Below are 18,899 nucleotides of genomic sequence, written 5' to 3'. Positions count from 1 at the left end.
AAACAAGTAAATAGCTATTTAAAAATACAAAGAAAGACTGCAAGATGAAAAGAGTTTTGGAGATTGGTTGTACAACAATGTGAATATACTTAGTACTACTTAACTATATACTTGAAAATGGTTACAATGGTAAATTTTATGTTACATGTATTTTCACACAATTGAAACTTTTTTTAATTTTAAAAAGGAAAAAAAAAGTGTAAATAAAGATAATTGATTGACCACCTCCCTCTGGCTTGGCCCCAGGCAAGACTGGATTCTGCCTAAGAAAATCCACTTTAGGAAAAAAGAAAAGCACCATTTAGCAAAAAAACAATGATGGAGAATCAATCATCAAATGCTAAGAGAACAAGTAGAAATACCAAAGAGCCAGAATTGGTGTGGAGATGGACAGAAAAGAGGACAGAGATGGGCAGAAAACTCACAGGGTCCAAGAATTGGCCGAGTACCAGAGTGTATGCTGGCCCAATTCCTGATGACTGCTTTGGGCACCTCTGGCTCCCTTTTTAAGTTGTTAGGCAAGCAATTCAGAATGTGTAGGGGCAGAGACTGGATAGCTATATAGTAAGGGCTAATGCTGGAGAACAAATTCCAAGGACCAGACAAAGAGGAAGGAGGATTAAAATGAGCTTTACCCAAATAAGTCAATCAGAGAAGAAAAATACCATATGATTTCACTCATATGTGGAATTTATGAAACAAAACACATGAACATATGAAAAGGTGGGGGGAAAAGAGAAGAGAGGAAAACAGACCGTAAGAGACTTGGGACGATAGAGAACAAATTGAGAGTTGATGGAGGGAGGTGAGTGGGGGATGGGCTAGATGGGTGATGGGCATAAGGAGGGCGCTTGTGATGAGCACCGGGTGTTGTATGTAAGTGATGAATCACTGAATTATACTCCTGAAACCAATATTGCACTGTATGTCAACTAACTAAAATTTAAATTAAAAAATAATAATAAAGTGAGCTTTACAAGATGAAGACATTTTGTCATATGGGACGACGGGGAAAAAAGCATTTCTGTATGAAATGAACAACATAACCACTGAAGCTGGGAAAGGCCAGGGATTGTGGTCACATATCTAATAGATAAATGTATCCAAAATCTAGAGAATTAAGAAAATTAAGAGAGTGGAGTGCCTGGCTGGCTCAGTCAATAGAACGTGCAACTCGTGATCTCAGGGTTGTGAGTTCAAGCCCCATGTTGGAGATAGAGTTTACCTGAAAGGAAAGGAAAGGAAAGGAAAGGAAAGGAAAGGAAAGGAAAGAAAGAAAGAAGAAAGAAAGAAGAAAGAAAGAAAGAAAGAAAGAAAGAAAGAAAGAAAGAAAGAAAAAAGAAAATTAAGAGAATTAATGAGAGATAACCCCGGGGGGGGGGGGGGGAGGGGGTTGGCGGGGAACTAAGGCCACACTATTAGGGTCTTTCAAACCAGAATGAAGCATTAAACAAAATTAAACTGGCAATAGTGTTTTTAATATAATTTAGAAAGAGAATACATAAAAGACCTATTTTATGACTCAGGTAGTAAGAAGATTGCACCCAATATGAAGTTTCATCTTGATTATGGCTGGTATTCCCAGAAGCTAAGGCCTAGTACACACCTGAGCTAAGATCATGACAATGGTGACAGGAAATGGGGAATAAACAGAAAAAATATGAAGACAAAATCAATAGGATTTAATATTAGATTAGAAGTGGGGAAAGAATATATGATCTTGAAATTTGGAGCTTGGGTGCTTTGGGAAAGGAGAGAGAAGAAAATGTATCTTCTACCCCTACCTGTGCATAGAAAAGATTTTTTCATGCAAATCTTTCTCATTAGAAGTATAAACTATGGTTGAGCTTGGTAAATACAGTACAGAAAGGAGCACCAATAAGTAGATTATAACGGACATGAAACTGAGTTTATAAATTATCTAGCTATACACTTTGAAACAGCCATGAACAGTATTCTCAGCTAAACTAAAAAGGATTCTAAGCAAACTATATGCTTTAATGAATGAACAGCTTAGGTCCTACTCCGTTTTTCTCAACAGCAAATACAAAAAGAAAAAAAAAAGCTAAGTAAATAGAAATGCTGCCCTATAGCTCAGCTCACAGTTTTAGAAGCAATCCATTTACCTTAACGACTCCTAACAGATACCTTCTAAAAGGCAAAGATACAGGTAAAAGGAAACTCAATGTTCCCAGCTCACAATGTTTCAATCTCTGCCCGGATGGACGGTAAAATAAGCAAGATGATTTACATACTTCCTACCATAATATCTAGCTATTTGCTAAAAAGGATGTTTGCTTTTTACACCAGAGATATCCTGAGGTTCCCCTGACAGTCGATCAGAGAAGAGAGTGGCTCTCGCCTAGCAGACAATGTTAGAGAGTGAATTACATTAATATACCTGACTACATTTCTCTTTGAAATCTTAAACTACAGCAGAAAGATGATGCTTGGTTACTTAACAGTCAGTTACTTAGTGGGATATTCACTAAGAAATCTCATCTTTCTTCAGAGAAACATGAGCATTTGAGATTTTTCTGAAGTTTTACAATTTAACAACAAATAGACACACAAACCTGTTAGCTGGAAATGGAGCCTCTTCTTATAACTCCCTTAACCGACTTGATATAGTATGTATATATAGGAAAATAAATATATTGTAAATAATATTTACAATAAAGGTATTTTACGTGAGGCACCTGGGTTGCTCAGTTGTGTCTCACTCTTGATTTTGGCTCAGGTAATGATCTCACAGTTTGTGAGTTGGGATTCTCTCTCTCCCTCTCTCTCTGCCCCTCCTCGGTTCTCTCTCTCTCAAAATAAATAAACATCTAAAAAAAGAGAGAGATTTTAAGTATATCACAAACACCAGCCCCTTCACACCTGAACTAGCAACAGCAAATTTCTAAGGCCAACGACAGCACTTATTTTAGGTAAGGATATGGAAACACTTTGCACAACCATATGCACAACCGTATATTGCTTAGCCAACAGTGTTGTGTGTGTGTTTTTTAAGATTTTTATTTACTTATTTTCAGAGAGAGGGAAAGCACAACCAGGGAAGGGGCAGAAAGAAAGGCGAGAGCAAGAATCCCAAGCAGGCTCCGACTGTCAGCACGGAGCCCGAAGCGGGGCTCAAAGTCACAAACCATGAGATCATGACCTGAGCTGAAGTTGAATGCTTAACCGACTGAGCCACCCAGGTGCCCCCAGTTTTTATCTTAGAGTCATCACTTTGTGGGTGATCACTTGGTCTATCTAACCCCCTGTTCCCCCAATAGTGTTGTACCTATTATTGAAAATCAATGGGCATCTGATTCCTCAGGCACCCTGCAAGTTTGGCCCAGTGTTCCACAAACCTGATCAATTATTTACACTTTTGGAATCAACTCTCTGTTCACAGTCCTTTCTACTTCTTAGTTGAAGTCTAAGGAAACTCACTCAGGAAGGTGGTTGGAAGGTACTTCCAAGTCATCCAAGAGGGCCGAGGGCAAAATACAAGCACTTCGGCCATGAAGGGCCTGGCAGATGGCTAGTAAGAACTTTTTCCTAGATTCTAGCATTAAACACACACAGGATAGGCCATTTCCCACAAAATGTCTAAGAAGGATGAACAGTTATTCTGGGGTCTTAAAACACAGTGTTCACTCCGAAGAACTGTCATTTCTCATGTGCTTTTCCCCGAAATACCGTTCTCACCACAGCCCAGATTGAAATTCCCAGGATTAGAAGGGGGAAAGTTGAGAAAACCCATGGTGCATTAGGGAAAATAGAATTTCTCGACCAAGAAAACAGAAATTTAAGAAGCACGAGGGAGTTTGTGCTCACAGAGAAAGAAATCTGAGATAGGACTCTTAGGAACACTCATCCTCAGGACAGGCCTTTAAAGAAGTTATGTTACCACTGACAAATTTTTAAGATTTTTCAAACTAACATCTGAATTCCCAGAAAATGTACTATGCTCTTAGGAAATGTTTCTCTCGGTCCTCTGCCTTGCACATTGTTTTCTGTATCTCTCTCTGGGGTCATGGACAGCAGAATCTCACAGTTAATACAAACAACAATAAAAGCTACCATCTATTGAACACTTACTGCGTGCCAGGCGCTACATGAGTATTTTATAGACATTGATTGTTTTAACCCTCACGGCAATTCCTGTAAGTTGGTAGTACTAACCTCATTTTAGATATATAGAAACTGAAGTGCAAAGAAATTAAAAGAGCTGTGGGAAAGTATGGCGTGAGGTAGCAGGGCCAGGATTCAAATCCCTTAGTTTAGCGCCATACCGTTTTTATTGCTCATGAAAACAGAGGATGGACCAAGTATAAACTTGGCTATCACACTGGCATTTGGACTACAGCAAAAAAAATGTGCCTTCTTCCTCATGTCCCTTCTCACCCCTAAAACTGAACCCACAAGGGACGAGGACCAAGGGAAGGCATACACATTGGAATTGGAGAAAGGCAGCTTAAAAGCACGTGTTTAAAGGTTGGTTAATTTGATTGAAGTAAGAGTGGAATGGAAGGGATGAATTAAGAATGCCATGAATGGCCATGTCTAATCTCTGGTTTTATTCAAGATGCATAATTAGAGAGACAAAGTCCCAAGTACATCTGCCAGTCTAGAAATCTAACCAATTTTATTTATTTAAATGTCATCGAATCTTCTTCACTGTTGGATTCTGGTAGAAACCTTATTTCATTTTCCCTAGCTATGTACATATATTTAGATAGAAACTTACGTGAAATGTGTGTGTGTATACATATATATATATATATATACACATAACACTCGACTTACCCAATATTTATTTACTACACTTTCAACAACCCAGAATCTAAAAGGAAAACAAAAAGCAGGCAAAATGTTCTCTTTGCAGGCAAAATAGATATAGTAAACATCATGTACTTTGAGCACTGCATCATCCCTGCACGTGCCCACACTAAGAGCTTAAGAACCTTTATTTTGCTGTTACCGTTCACAGCTTGGTATTTGGCAACCTGTTTGTTTTTTCATTTCACTGTTGGTAAGAGGTAAATAGAAAGGGATGATTATTAGAGGCAACAGTCCTTGTCAGCAGCAAAAAGTGACAACTGACAGGCCAATAGCTAAATGATAGAAAGTATATTCACATATAGTACTTAATGTACTGTGGTAGAATGAATGGGTGAATGAACAAACGTTCTAAAAACCCTATTACGCAACAAGTTTGACAGCAGTTCATGGGAAAAGATCTAGGTATTTTAGTTGTCCAAAGGCAGAATGTGAGTCAAGAATTAGTGTTATATTAGGTTGGGGCGCCTGGGTGGCGCAGTCGGTTAAGCGTCCGACTTCAGCCAGGTCACAATCTCGCGGTCCGTGAGTTCGAGCCCCGCGTCGGGCTCTGGGCTGATGGCTCAGAGCCTGGAGCCTGTTTCCGATTCTGTGTCTCCCTCTCTCTCTGCCCCTCCCCCGTTCATGCTCTGTCTCTCTCTGTCCCAAAAATAAATAAACGTTGAAAAAAAAATTAAAAATAAAAACGAATTAGTGTTATATTAGGTCAAATAAACTGTTCTATGCAATGTGTGTGCATATGTGTGTGTGTCCATCTGTAAAGGTGGAACAGGGATTATGCTAAGGATTCAGAGATCTCACAGAATGAAGGCAGCTGACCCTAGTGGAAAGTGGAGCCAGGCACTGGGAAACCATGTGGTTCACAGGCAGCCAAGGAATGTGTCTCTCCCTCTGTGTTTCTCTCCATGGACCCACACTATTTCTCTTGCTTCTACTCCATGAGGCTGTGCCTACACATGCCTCTACCTTTAGCCTCAATGCTGGGCCTTTCAACTTCTCTCCCTAGAGACAGAACTTCCAAATTCCCAGGAGAGGAATCTAATTGGCCCAAATAAAATCATATTATGTACCCTAATCCCAACCAGCTGTGGTCAAGCATGGCAGGGTCCAATGTAACACCATAACCACCTGGAGTAGCCTTTAAGCATTTATTCATTCAACCACTCATTTATTTCTTTACATATGACATGTGGTCCCCAACCACATGAGCTCACATTTGAAAAGAGTCACATTTCATGTTTCATATTCAAAGAAACAGAATCTTCTGTTGCAGTCACTTTATGAAAGATATTAAGAAACTAGACCATATTCATGGACGGATCACTAGGTCTATGAGAAATTTGGAAGCCCTGCCTCAAGAAGAATTGTTCAGGACTCTGAGGCTGCTAGTGTAGAAAAGAGAAAACTCATTCAGTCATTCATCAAGACATTTCAGGAGTACCTACTTTATTTCCCACACTGTTCTACACGCTGTAGTTGTAATGGAGCACAAAATATGACCCGATTTTCTCACATAGGAAACCTGTCTCACAAAGGAAACTTGATTGTTGTCTTCAAATTTTAACAATTTGTCATGAATAAAATATAGACTTATTCTATGCTGCTTTCAAAGGCAGAACTCATCAGAGAATGAAAGTTATAGAACTGAAGACAGAAGAATGTGCTACCTAACCATTGGTGGGGTCCAGAAATTAAAACTCCCAGGAGATTGTGTCTCCATCCCCAACTATGGTACATGGGAGAACTATCAGGAATACTGTCAGTGATTCTGGCAAAAAAGAAAAGATGGAACTAAGGTATTTGCTAAAGTCCCTTGTAAGTCTAAGACTCCAAAATGGAGCTTCAGAGAACAGAGTTCGGAAACATAATACCACATCTGAACCTCCAGTTTAGCTCAGAGAAAGGGCTTCCCACTAGGCTTCATTATGTTATTTTCCACCCTCATTCTTCTCAGATACACTCTGTACAGATGGCATTGCAGGAATGTTCAGAGACACACAGTGGCTCCAAAAGAACATTTTTATAAGTAATGTTGTAGGCTGACTGTATAAATGGGCAATAGAAGCACTATAGGATCTATTGTTACTGATCTGTTTTTATAACAATACTGAAAAATGACACAACTTCTAACCAGAAAGGGAACTAAATAGTCTAGCTTGTGTGTGTGTGTGTGTGTGTGTGTGTGTGTGCGTGTGTGTGTGTGTGCGCCTGCATATGATGGAGATGAAGGATTTACGTAAGTGACCTTGAAGCTCATCTATATCTACGTAAGATGCTTTCTGTGGTAACAGTGGGAGATAATGAAGCTGAATTTTACATGTAAATTTCAGAGCCCACGAGATGTGGGTTTGAGTCCTGGCTCTCTCATCTCTACTTATGCCTGTTTCCTCATTTGTAGAATGAATATAATGACAATGTGTATGATTAAAAGAGATAATAGTACACACAAAGCACTTAGCCCAATGCAGTGCCCCGCCCACAGTGACCATACAACAAACACTAGATATAATATTTACATAACAATGAACATGCAGTGACTATCCTTCTATATGCCAGACAATGTGCTGACTGCTTTACATGTGTTTTCTCATTACTCTCTCTGTTTTATAGTTCAGGAAAGTAAGACTTAGAGGAGTTAAGCAAATCATTCAAAGTCAAACAGTGCGTGACGGGGCTGGAATTTCAGCCTAAGTTTTAAATAAAGAGTTTAAACCCCAGTGGTTTCTAACTAGTGAATATAGCTCCACTTCAAGTTCATTCTCTCTGCCAGCATCTTGAATATCTGGCTTCTGCCTGAAATGGTATCTCATCGTGGTTTTAATCTGCATTTCCAAGATCGTTCATGAGTCTATGTTCATGGTTTTGTCTTTCTCTTATTGATTTGTATAAATACTGTATATTGTGAATACTAATTATGGAGTTTATTTGCCAGATACACACTCACACAGATATGTGAAACCTTCTCCACTTCTTTTCCTTTCTGCTGTCTTTATGGCGTCTCCTGATGAATGGAAATTCTTAATTAAGGCAATTACATTCATCAATCTTTATGGTTTGTACTCTTTAGATCTTTAGATTTTGTTCAAATAGTATCTTCCTATTTCAAGTCATAGACATTTTCTTTTTTCTTTTTTTTTTTTTTTTCAACGTTTATTTATTTTTGGGACAGAGAGAGACAGAGCATGAATGGGGGAGGGGCAGAGAGAGAGAGGGAGACACAGAATCGGAAACAGGCTCCAGGCTCTGAGCCATCAGCCCAGAGCCTGACGCGGGGCTCGAACTCACGGACTGCGAGATCGTGACCTGGCTGAAGTCGGACGTTTAACTGACTGCGCCACCCAGGCGCCCCATAGACATTTTCTTATACTTTCTTCTAAAAGTTTTATTTAGCTTTGACTTCCACATTTACATTTTTACTAGATATGGAATCAGTATTTGTTTACTGTGAAGTAGAGGTCCAATTCCATTTTTTCTAATAATTTCAATCCATTTGTTGACCGTTCCATTTTTCCACTAGTTTCTGTTATATATCAAATTTGTTCTGTTCCATTGGTATATCGGTCCCTTAGTTCTTGCACCAATCACATTTCTTATTTAATATAACATCATAATAAGATTTGCTTCTTCTTTTTCAGAACTATTTTGGCCATTCTTGGGCCCTCAGTGTTCCACATAAATTTTAAAACCAGCTTTCAAACTTTGCTCTCTCAAGCCTTCAAGGACAGCACAAATCATTTTTCGATTTTTACTTTTATTTTTAATTTTTTAAAATGTTTATTCATTTTTGAGAGAGAGAGAGAGAGAAACAGAGAGCAAGCAGAGGAAGAGCAGAGAGAGAGAGGGACACCGAATCCAAAGCAGGCTCCAGGCTCTGAGCTGTCAGCACAGAGTCCAATGCAGGGCTCAAACCCATGAATGCAAGATCATGACCTGAGCGAAGTCAGATGCTTAACTGACTGAGCCACCCAGGTGCCCCTAGATTTTTACTTTAATATCATTGAATATGTTGTTTCATTTGAGTAGATGTTACATCTTCAAGATAGTCTATTTAATTCACATATATGGTTTACCTTCTATTAATGAATTTTAAAATTTTCTCCACAAAGATATGGTTTTTTTAGGTTATTCCAGGAGTATGTTTGTGCATGCCTGTGTATGTGTATAAAATTTCTAATGTAAATCAAATTGTATCTTTTTATTTCAACTATTTTCTAAGTTTTTGTTGCTGTTGCATAGACATACAATAGATTTTTGTGTATTACATTTTACCAACAACATATCTAAACTTTTTTTTATCAATTTTAGTAATGTATCTCTAGATTGTACAGGTATTCTATGTAAATGATCATATGAATTTCTCACAGCTGTAATTTCCTCTCTGTAATACTTAATACTTTCCATTCTCTTATTAGTTTTGTTTTGTTTGTAGCATTAACTAATACCAGGGGAGCCTGGGTGGCTCAGTCAGTTAAGCATCTGGCTCTTGGTTTCCACTCAAGTCATAATCTCACAGTTTCTTGAATTTAATACCCACCCACCCCCCACCCGCCATCAGGCTCCATGCTGACAGGGCAGAGTCTGCTTAAGATTCTCTGTCTTCCTCTCTCTCTGCCTCTCCCCCACTTGCACTGTCTCTCTCTCTCTCTCTCTCAAAAATAAATAAACTTAAAAAAACTTTTTTTAAAAATTAAGAAAAACACACACACAAATACCTGAAAGATCATGTGTTAAAGTTGTACCATTAAGTATGGTTTGCTGTAAGTTTGGGGGAGATACCTTTTCTCAGGTTATGGAAATTCCCTTTATTTCTAATTTTATATGAGGTTTTCTCCTCAATCATGAACAGATACTGAGGGGGTGCCTGGCCAACTCAGTCAATAAAGCATACAATTCTTGATCTTGGGGTCATCAGTTCAAGCCCACATTGGGTGTAGAGATTACTTAAAAAAATAAAAAATAATGATAGCATATGAACAGACACTGAATTTTATCAAATGCTTTTCTTATATACATTGAGATGATAAAATCATTTTTATAATCTAATTGGTTGCTGTGAATGTTATTAACAGACTTTTCCAAAGTCAAAGCATGTTTATATTCTGAGATAAATTGAACTTGATTGAGATGTATTAATGTCTTGGGGTGCCTGGGTGGTTCAGTCGGTTAAACATCTGACTTTTGATTTCATCTCAGGTCATGATCTCACCATTCATGAGATTGAGCCCCAAGTCAGGCTCTGCACTGACACCACAGAACCTGCTTGGGATTCTCTCCTCCCCACCCCCCAGATCCCCCTCTCTCTTTGCTCTCAAAAATAAATAATATTTTTTTAAAGATGTAATAATGTCTTATTGACATTGCTGGGTTTTTTTTCAAGTATACTGTTTGGGTTTTTTGTAGCTATGTTTTGAACATGAAGCCTATAATTTTTTTATACTTATTTTATCTACATTTAGAATGAAATAAGTTGGTCAACTGCTTCTTATCTTTTTTTTTTTCTGGGAAAACTACATAATACCAGGATTTTCTGTTTCTTGGTTAATGTGTTTGAGCTCACCTGCAAAACCAACAAGGTTTCAATTCATTGATGAGTGCGGGAGTAAAAGAGGGAGGTTGATAACCATACTGCTATTAATGTATTTAATTTTCTGCTTTACCTTAGGCTAGTAGTCCCCCACCCCCACCCAGAAATGTACTTTTCTAGGCTATTATGGGCTGAATCGTGTTCCCAGAAAATTCATACGTTGACGCTCTAACACCCAGTACCTCAGGATGTGACTCTGTTGGGAGAACAGGGCCTTCAAAGAGGTGATTAAGTCAAAATGAGGCCATTAGGGTAGGTCCTAATCCAATCTGACTGCTGTCCTTATATAAAGAAGAAATTTGGATCCACAGAGAAATATGACAGCACGTGTGCTCTCACACAGAGAAAACAACACATGAGGATACAGCAAGAAGGCGGACATCTGCAAGCTGAGGACAGAAGCCAAGGGAAACCAAACTGAGAAAGACCTTGACTTTAGACTTCTTTTTATTGTCCACAATACAACGGTGAGAAAATTAATGTCTGTCCTTTAAGTCACCTAGACTTTGGTATTTTGTTAGAGCAGCCCTGGAAAATAAATACAAATCTACTGAATTATAAGCTAGCTGTTGAAACTATTTTTTTTTTCTCTCACCCTTTTTATTGTGTATTTTGCCTCTTCTTCTCTTTGCTTTTCTCCTCATCAGGCTTGCTAGAAGTTTTTCTGTCTTCTGAAGAGTAAACCAGACCCTCTGGTTTGGATCCTGGCTCTGCCATTAACTAGTTGTGGAATGTTTGACAAGCCACTCACCGGGCTGTTGTGGTGATTAGGAGCTAACATGAATAAACCACTTAAAACAGTACCAGTCAGTGCTAAGTATTAGCTCTTTTTGTTAGTATTGTGATGGTTATTATTCAAAGTATCATATTTCGGTATTGTTCATTTTCTCTATTGCTTTTCTGTTTTGTATTATCTTTATTATTTGTTCTTGTTTTTTGTTGCATGGTGGTGTTTTTTCTTTTAGCTTACTCTTCTTTTTCTAGGTTAAGTTAAAAACCTTTGCTAACTTATTTTTCAGTATTTCTATTTTTTGTTCAGAAAATCTACTCAAACCTATAAATTTCCTCTGCTTTTAGCTACTTTCGGCAAATTTTGATACAAAATGCTTTCGTTATCATTTACCTGTAGGCATTTTGTAATTTCCTTTTAATTTTTTTAATGTTTATTTATTATTTTTGAGAGAGAGAGACACACACAGAGTGGGGGGAAAGGCAGAGAGAGAGAGACACAGAATCTGAAGCAGGCTCTGAGCTGTCAGCACAAAGTCCAACATGGGGCTTGAACTCACAGTCCAAGAGATCATGACCTGAGCCGAAGTCAGACGCTTAACCAACTGAGCCACCCAGGCACCACTGTAATTTCCTTTATTTTTTTAAATTTCTTTTTAATTTTTTAAAATTTACATCCAAATTAGTTAGCATATAGTGCAACAATGATTTCAGAACTAGATTCCTTAGTGCCCCTTACCCATTTAGCCCATCCCCCCTCCCACAACCCCTCCAGTAACCCTCAGTTTGTTCTCCATATTTATGAGTCTCTTATGCTTTGTCCCCCTCCCTGTTTTTATATTCTTTTTATTTCCCTTCCCTTATGTTCATCCATTTTGTCTCTTAAAGTCGTCATATGAGTGAAGTCGTATGATTTTTGTCTTTGATTGACTAATTTCACTTAGCATAATACCCTCCACTTCCATGCACATAGTTGCAAATGGCAAGATTTCATTCTTTTGGATTGCCAAGTAATACTCCATTGTATATACATACCACATCTTCTTTATCCATTCATCCATCGATGGACATTTGGGCTCTTTCCATACTTTGGCTATTGTTGATAGTGCTGCTATAAACATGGGGGTGCATGTGCCCCTTCAAAACAGCACACCTGTATCCCACGGGTAAATGTCTAGTAGTGCAATTGCTGGGTTGTAGGGTAGTTCTATTTTTAGCTTTTTGAGGGACCTCCATGAGGTTGTTGCCTGAGTTGTGAATATTAGCCATTCTGACAGGTGTAAGTCAGAATCTCATTGTGTTTGATTTGTATTTCCCTGATGATGAGTGATGTTGAGCATGTTTTCATGTGTTGGTTGGCCATCTGGATGTCTTCTTTGGAGAAGAACTGTAATTTCCTTTTAAACTACCATTTATTGCAAGGCTTCCTCAGAGCCCACTATTCTTTTTTAGTTTGTTTCTAGAAATTTTGAATGTTTTATCCTATTTCCATTACATTTAGCTTTATTGCAGTCCCTCCTTAATACATTCATCTCCATCCAGCTCACTGTCCGAAGTGCTTCTGTTCCTGGCACACAGATACCATATCTCCCTGTATTTTTCTGAGGATGACAAACTATCTCTTAAATAGTCCTCTGGATCCTAGAGTAGCTTGTTTTGAGATGTGTACTCTTTCCTCCAAATCTTCCTGATACTGCTTTTTTTTCTTTGTTTGCACAGTTTTTTCCACGCAAGAAACCATTCTAACTGATTTTCTCTTCTCTACTTCTTGAACAAGGCAAGACCTATTCAAGCTCCAGGTTCCAATAGCATAGGCTGGGTGGATCTCCCCTGGGTCCTACTTGTCATCTCTTGGTATGGATGTTGACTACCTTTCTTACATCTGCAACCGAAGGGTAGATTCACTGCCACTGCTCTCATTCCAAAGTCTAGTTCCTAATCCTAGTCAACTTCCCTCTGTCTGAACTGCCTGTGCTCTACATGGTGAACATAGCCTGCTCACACAATTCCACAATCCCACTCTCCTGAGCTTTTATTTATTTATTTATTTATTTATTTATTTATTTATTTATCTTTAAGCCATCTGAACTGATTAAGTACCCATCCACTAAGAGTTGAGTTTCTTCTTTTCAACTCAAATCTTCAGGACAATATTCCTGGGAGTTGGCTGTTTAGAATACAGTAGCGGCTACTAATTTTCTTTTACTCTCTCCCCAGTTGTTTCAGGGGATTTGTAGTTTCATGTCCATCTGGCATGAAGAAGAGGATGGTTGAGTTTGATGGTGAACACAGGGAAGAACAAGAAACATGTCCTTTAAGCCCATTTTCTGTTTGTCTGAGTGAATGAAGAGGTATGCAGTATTGCCCTTTCATCAGGTGGATGTTTTTGGAAAAAGACCTGGTGTATGCCAGATGTTGCTTTGAAAATTACTTTCTGATGTGTCCTATCTCTGTCACTTACTTACAGGTAACCCTGGGTGCAAATTTATTAGCCCCTCTGTGCTCTGTTCTCCTCTTATTTTAAAAAATGTTTTAATTTTATTTATTTTGAGAGAGACAGCATGCATGGGGGAGGGGCAGAGAGAAAGGGAGAGAGAGAATCCCAAGCAGGCTCCATGCTGCCAGCACAGAGCCCAACGTGGGGCTTGAACTGACAAAACTGTGAGATCATGACCTGAGCCGAAACCAAGAGTCAGACACTTAACCAACTGGGTCACCCAGGCGCCCCTCCTATTATATAAAGGAGATACCTACCTCATTGGGTTATTATGAGGCATAAAAGAAACCATGCACATAAAGTACTTAGAATTATGCCTGGTTGTAATGAACGCTTCATCAATGGTAGGCATTATCATTATCACTCTTATTAGTTAATAATGCAGTTGTTATTAAATGTGTCCTGAACTGTGAGCTCTGAGAGGTAGGTCCATTTCTATCTCTTCCAGCTGAATAATTCTGAGCTTTACTTTCCTTGCTGTGCCTTAATTTTCTCGTTTGTAAAATTGTAGTGTTCAGATACATAATCATCAAAATCCTGCCTGCTCTGACATACCGAGATTCTGTGGAAACTATAGCAACGCTGCTTCGCACATCCTCTGGGGAAAGAGATCCTTTGTAAGAAGTCTGTATTAAATAAACACAGGTCTTTAAACCTCACCAAGTAGAACGGGGCCTGGGACAAGGACCTTAATACACAGTTCTACTTGTCCTCAAGTGGCTCTGACCAAATATGTCTTTGCAGTGCGTCCTTCTTTTTTTCCTTCTTACTGACTCTCTGGGGTTCTTTCCCTCTGTCTTAGCTCAGGGCGCTAAAACAAAATACCATAGACTGGGTGGCTTATGAACAACAGGAATTTATATCTCACAGTTCTGGAGGCTGGGGGTATGAGATCAGGTGCCAGCATAGTCAGGTTTGGCTGAGGGCCTTCATCTGGGTTACAAACCGGCCACTTCTACTTGTGACTTTATGTGGGAGAGGGAGAAAACAGACCCTCTTGTGACACTTATAAGGACACAATCCTATTCATGAGAGTCCCACCCTCATGGTCCCATCTAATCCTCATCCCCTCTGAAAGGCCCCACCTCCCAATACCATCACATTGGGGTAACATAGACATTCAACATATAAATTTGTGGGGCACATAAACACTCAGACCCTAACACTCTCCTTTCAAATCACTGGGCCCTTTTCTTTACCAACATTCTGTTCCTCTTCTCCAAATTGGGCTGGAACCTAAATCAGTTGGCTAATTCATTGGCTAATTATACTTTAAGACATAATACAATGCTTCATTATTAAATCAAAATCTTCTCCTTCGCTCTATAATGTAGAACGTTGTTTCAACCAGAATTCTAGGCATCATCAAATAGGTGTGAAAGATATTTGGGAATGAAAAGAGGTAAAAATAATCTTATAAATCACATATTTATCATTTCTTCTACCGGGATGTGGCTTTATCTTCTCTATTACCTAAGTCAGGACCATGATGGCAGAGTATTTTTTTTATTTTTACCAGGTTTGTGAACCTATCATGAGAATTCTCAACCAGACCCTACCTGGCCTAATCTGTCAGAGCTCACCTCTTTCCTTTTACTACTTTAGCACAGGTGGTACCACCATCCACTTCTCAACAGCATAACTCAACTTTACAGCAAACTACTGTCTACCGCAAGAATTCCAGACACTTAAAAATAGTTCCAGAGCCAAGAGTCAAAGGAAGGTCTATCTGATCCAGAGCTGGTACGCTTGACAATCATTCAAATGCAAACTTGAGAACAGCATTTACCAAAGTGTATTTGGCACAAATCCAGTGTCATGAAACATGAATGGGTTTTGTGAAGTATAGGCAAAAGTTACTACGGTCACATAAATTTGGTTATCACTATGCTAAGCAAAATCAAACGATTTTATTTAGAACAAGAGTCCTTACAACCTTTAATAAGGCATTGTATTTTGGAAACGTCTAAGATATTTCTAAGCTCTTTTAAGCATGTTCCCATTTTTTAAAGACATTTGTGAAAGCTTGGATTAATATTTAGCAAACAGTCATTCCCTCTGCCCCCACTGTAGGTAAAGTATCCTTCCCAACCCCATTGACGTTGGACTTGGACATGTGACTTGCTTTGGTCAATGGAACATTAGAGGCCTTAAATGTTCTGGCACCGATTATTTCTCTGTTACACTTCTGCCTCAGCCTGGAGAACCTGTCTGGGTTAGCCACTTGTACTAGAATAATGATAGACACATAGAGAAGATCTGAACCCAACCAGTAGCTTGGAAACAAGACACGGTCACCACAACCTTGATGCCTAATATGCAGTGGAGCCCAGCCTAGACCAGCTTCACTGTGGTTGAACTGCAGACAGTGAGCATGCAAATAAGCCACTGAGGTACTGAGGTTAGCAGTCATCAAAAGCTGACTAAACACGTCACTGAAGTGATGTTCCATACAAAACAGTTTGGGAAAACAAACTCTAGAATTCTTCAGAATCCCTCTTTCTACTAAACTACCATCATTCTTCGGTATTTAAGATTAGCATGGCCTTTTCAATTGAATAAACATTTACAGTTTTCACTATGATTCACATATCTATAGTTCCCATAACAGAGTTTGGGAATTAGGATGAGCAGCCTCATTTCCCAACTAAGTAGGGCACTAGCAGAGCTAACGATGGGCAGAGAAGCCCATGGGACCCAGATTTCCTGGGCCTTGGCCCTGGTGCCTTGTCACTACACTTCACTGCCCCTCTTAATTTTTATAAAAAGCCTTTCATGCTGTTCTTTGTATTTAGTTCTAAATTTCTATTTTCAAATATACTTCCTGATTTAGAAATTCAGTGATTAAAAAATGACTTCAAAACAATCTCCAGTTGAAGAATATGAGTGTGGGTTGCACATTTTTGAACATTAATAATACCAAGAAGGCTTCCATTTATTCAGGTGCACAAAACCAGTCATCCAATGTCCTATACCCAAAATGGCCCAAGTAACTTTAAAAGCTGTTCTAAAGGAGAGAGAGCTGTGAGAAATGACTAAATAGCACTGAAAGCAGTACTCTGCTCATAAAAAGTTTAAGAATTAGGCCATCTGGATGGTAGAAAGATGTGAACCAAAGGAACCAGGACAAAGTCCTGAACAAGTTCCCAAATTTGTTATGTAGACAAGTTAGGTGCTCAAGTACTGAAACCAATAGCTGCACATGTTTTTAAAAATATTCCTGTTGAGCCTGTTCGAGGGCAGGTGGGATCTTCAACATGGCATTTCCCTTGTGTATGGCATCTGCTGTTGGCCCAGTGGCCCCAGATATCACGCTTTGTTTTCATGTTGTAAGCTCCTGATTCCCAATACCCTCCACAGATCCTAGGAAACATTTAAGTGGTGCCTCTAAGTCCTACCCATCAAAAATATTTCTCTGACACAGACACTGCCTTACATTTCTTGTAGGAGTGGAAATAGTATAGCATTATTGAAGGGCACTTTGTCAATTTCATTCATTCATTTTCCACATCCTCTCTGTGCCAGGCACACTTCTAGGGCTGTAGATACTGCAATGAACAAAGCAGACAAAACTCTCTGTCCTTTTGAAACTGATATTCTAGAAGGTTGGGGATAGGAGAAGAAGATAGGTTCCTCTGGTGGAGAAAAATAAATGAATTAAGATGTCATGAACAAGTAGAAGGTCAGAAATTCTAGAGAAAAGTTAAGCATAATGGGGAAAGGAATGGAGGTAGGTTATAGTTTTAAATAAGGTGGAAAGAGAAGATCTCAATGATGAGGCTATGTCTACCCCAATATTTTGTTTAAAAGTTTAGAGCCGCAAAATAGAAAGACCCAATGGAAACACACAAAGTGCTATTTGTGATTATCTTAAGAAGGTAGGATTTGGGGTCATTTTTTGTGCTGTGTTTTATATGTGCATGCTTGTGTATTTTTAATTAATTGTAATTTTTTAGAATGATGTACTTAGGCATTTCTATTTTTCAAAAACTCCCCCAGGGGCACCTGGGTGGCTTAGTTGGTTAAGCATCCGACTCTTGATTTTGGCTTAGGTCATGATCCCAGGGTCATGGGATCAAGACCCGGGTTGGTTTCGGCTCTAAGCATGGATTCTCTCTCTCTCTACTGGCACAAAAACAGACACTCAGATCAATGGAAAAGAATAGAGAACCCAGAAATGGACCCACAAACGTATGGCTGACTAATCTTTGACAAAGCAGGAAAGAATATCCAATGCAATAAAGACAGTCTCTTCAGCAAATGATGCTGGGGAAACTGGACAGCGACATGCAGAACAATGAACCAGGACCACTTTCTTACACCATACAAAAATAAACTCAAAATGGATGAAAGACCTAAACGTAAGACAGGAAGCCATCAAAATCCTAGAGGAGAAAGCAGGCAACAACCTCTTTGACCTCAGCCGCAGCAACTTCTTGCTCAACACATCTCCAGAGGCAAGGGAAACAAAAGCAAAAATGAACTATTGATACCACATCAAAATAAAAAGCTTCTTCACAGCAAAGGAAACAATCAGCAAAACTAAAAGGCAACCAACAGAATGGGAGAAGATAATTTGCAAACGACATATCAGATAAATGGTTAGTATCCAAAATCTATAAAGAACTTATCAAATTCAACACCCAAAAAACAAATAATCCAGTGAAGAAGGCAAAAGATGTGAATAGACACTTCTCCAAAGAAGACATCCAGATGGCCAACCGACACATGAAAAAATGCTCATAACCATCACTCATCAACAGGGAAATACAAATCAAAACCACCTCACACCTCTCAGAATGGCTAACATTAACAACTCAGGCAACAACAGATGTTGGCAGGATGTGGAGAAAGAGGATCTCTAATGCACTGCTGGTGGGAATGCAAACTGGTGCAGACACTCTGGAAAACAGTATGGAGGTTACTCAAAATACTCAAAATAGAACTAGAACTACCCTACAGCCCAGCAATTGCACTACTAGGTATTTATCCAAGGGATACAGGTATGCTGTTTCAAAGGGACACATGCACCCCAATGTTTATAGCAGCACTATCAACAATAGCCAAAATACGGAAAGAGCCCAAATGTCCATCAATGGATGAATGGATAAAGAAGATGTGGTATATATATATATATATATATATATATATATATATATATATATATATACACACACACACACACATACACACACACACCACACACATACAGTGGATATTACTCGGCAATCAAAAAGAATGAAATCTTGCCATTTG

The 18,899-nt window shown here is 38.9% G+C and overlaps 1 protein-coding gene across 1 annotated transcript in view; it reads right to left on the bottom strand.

Moving 5' to 3' along the window:
• Nucleotides 1-14,608, bottom strand: part of LEPR (leptin receptor) — a 139,037-nt gene extending 124,429 nt beyond the window's left edge. The window contains exon 1 of the mRNA XM_045477713.1: nucleotides 14,512-14,608. The gene's annotated coding sequence lies outside the window, so the exon portion shown is untranslated. The remainder of the gene's footprint in view (nucleotides 1-14,511) is intronic.
• Between the last annotated feature and the right edge of the window lie 4,291 nt (nucleotides 14,609-18,899).

Source organism: Leopardus geoffroyi, chromosome C1 (assembly GCF_018350155.1).
Source record: "Leopardus geoffroyi isolate Oge1 chromosome C1, O.geoffroyi_Oge1_pat1.0, whole genome shotgun sequence".
Lineage (NCBI taxonomy): Eukaryota > Metazoa > Chordata > Mammalia > Carnivora > Felidae > Leopardus > Leopardus geoffroyi.
Note: the sequence above shows the minus strand (reverse complement) of the source record. Positions and strands in the feature narration are given on the sequence as shown.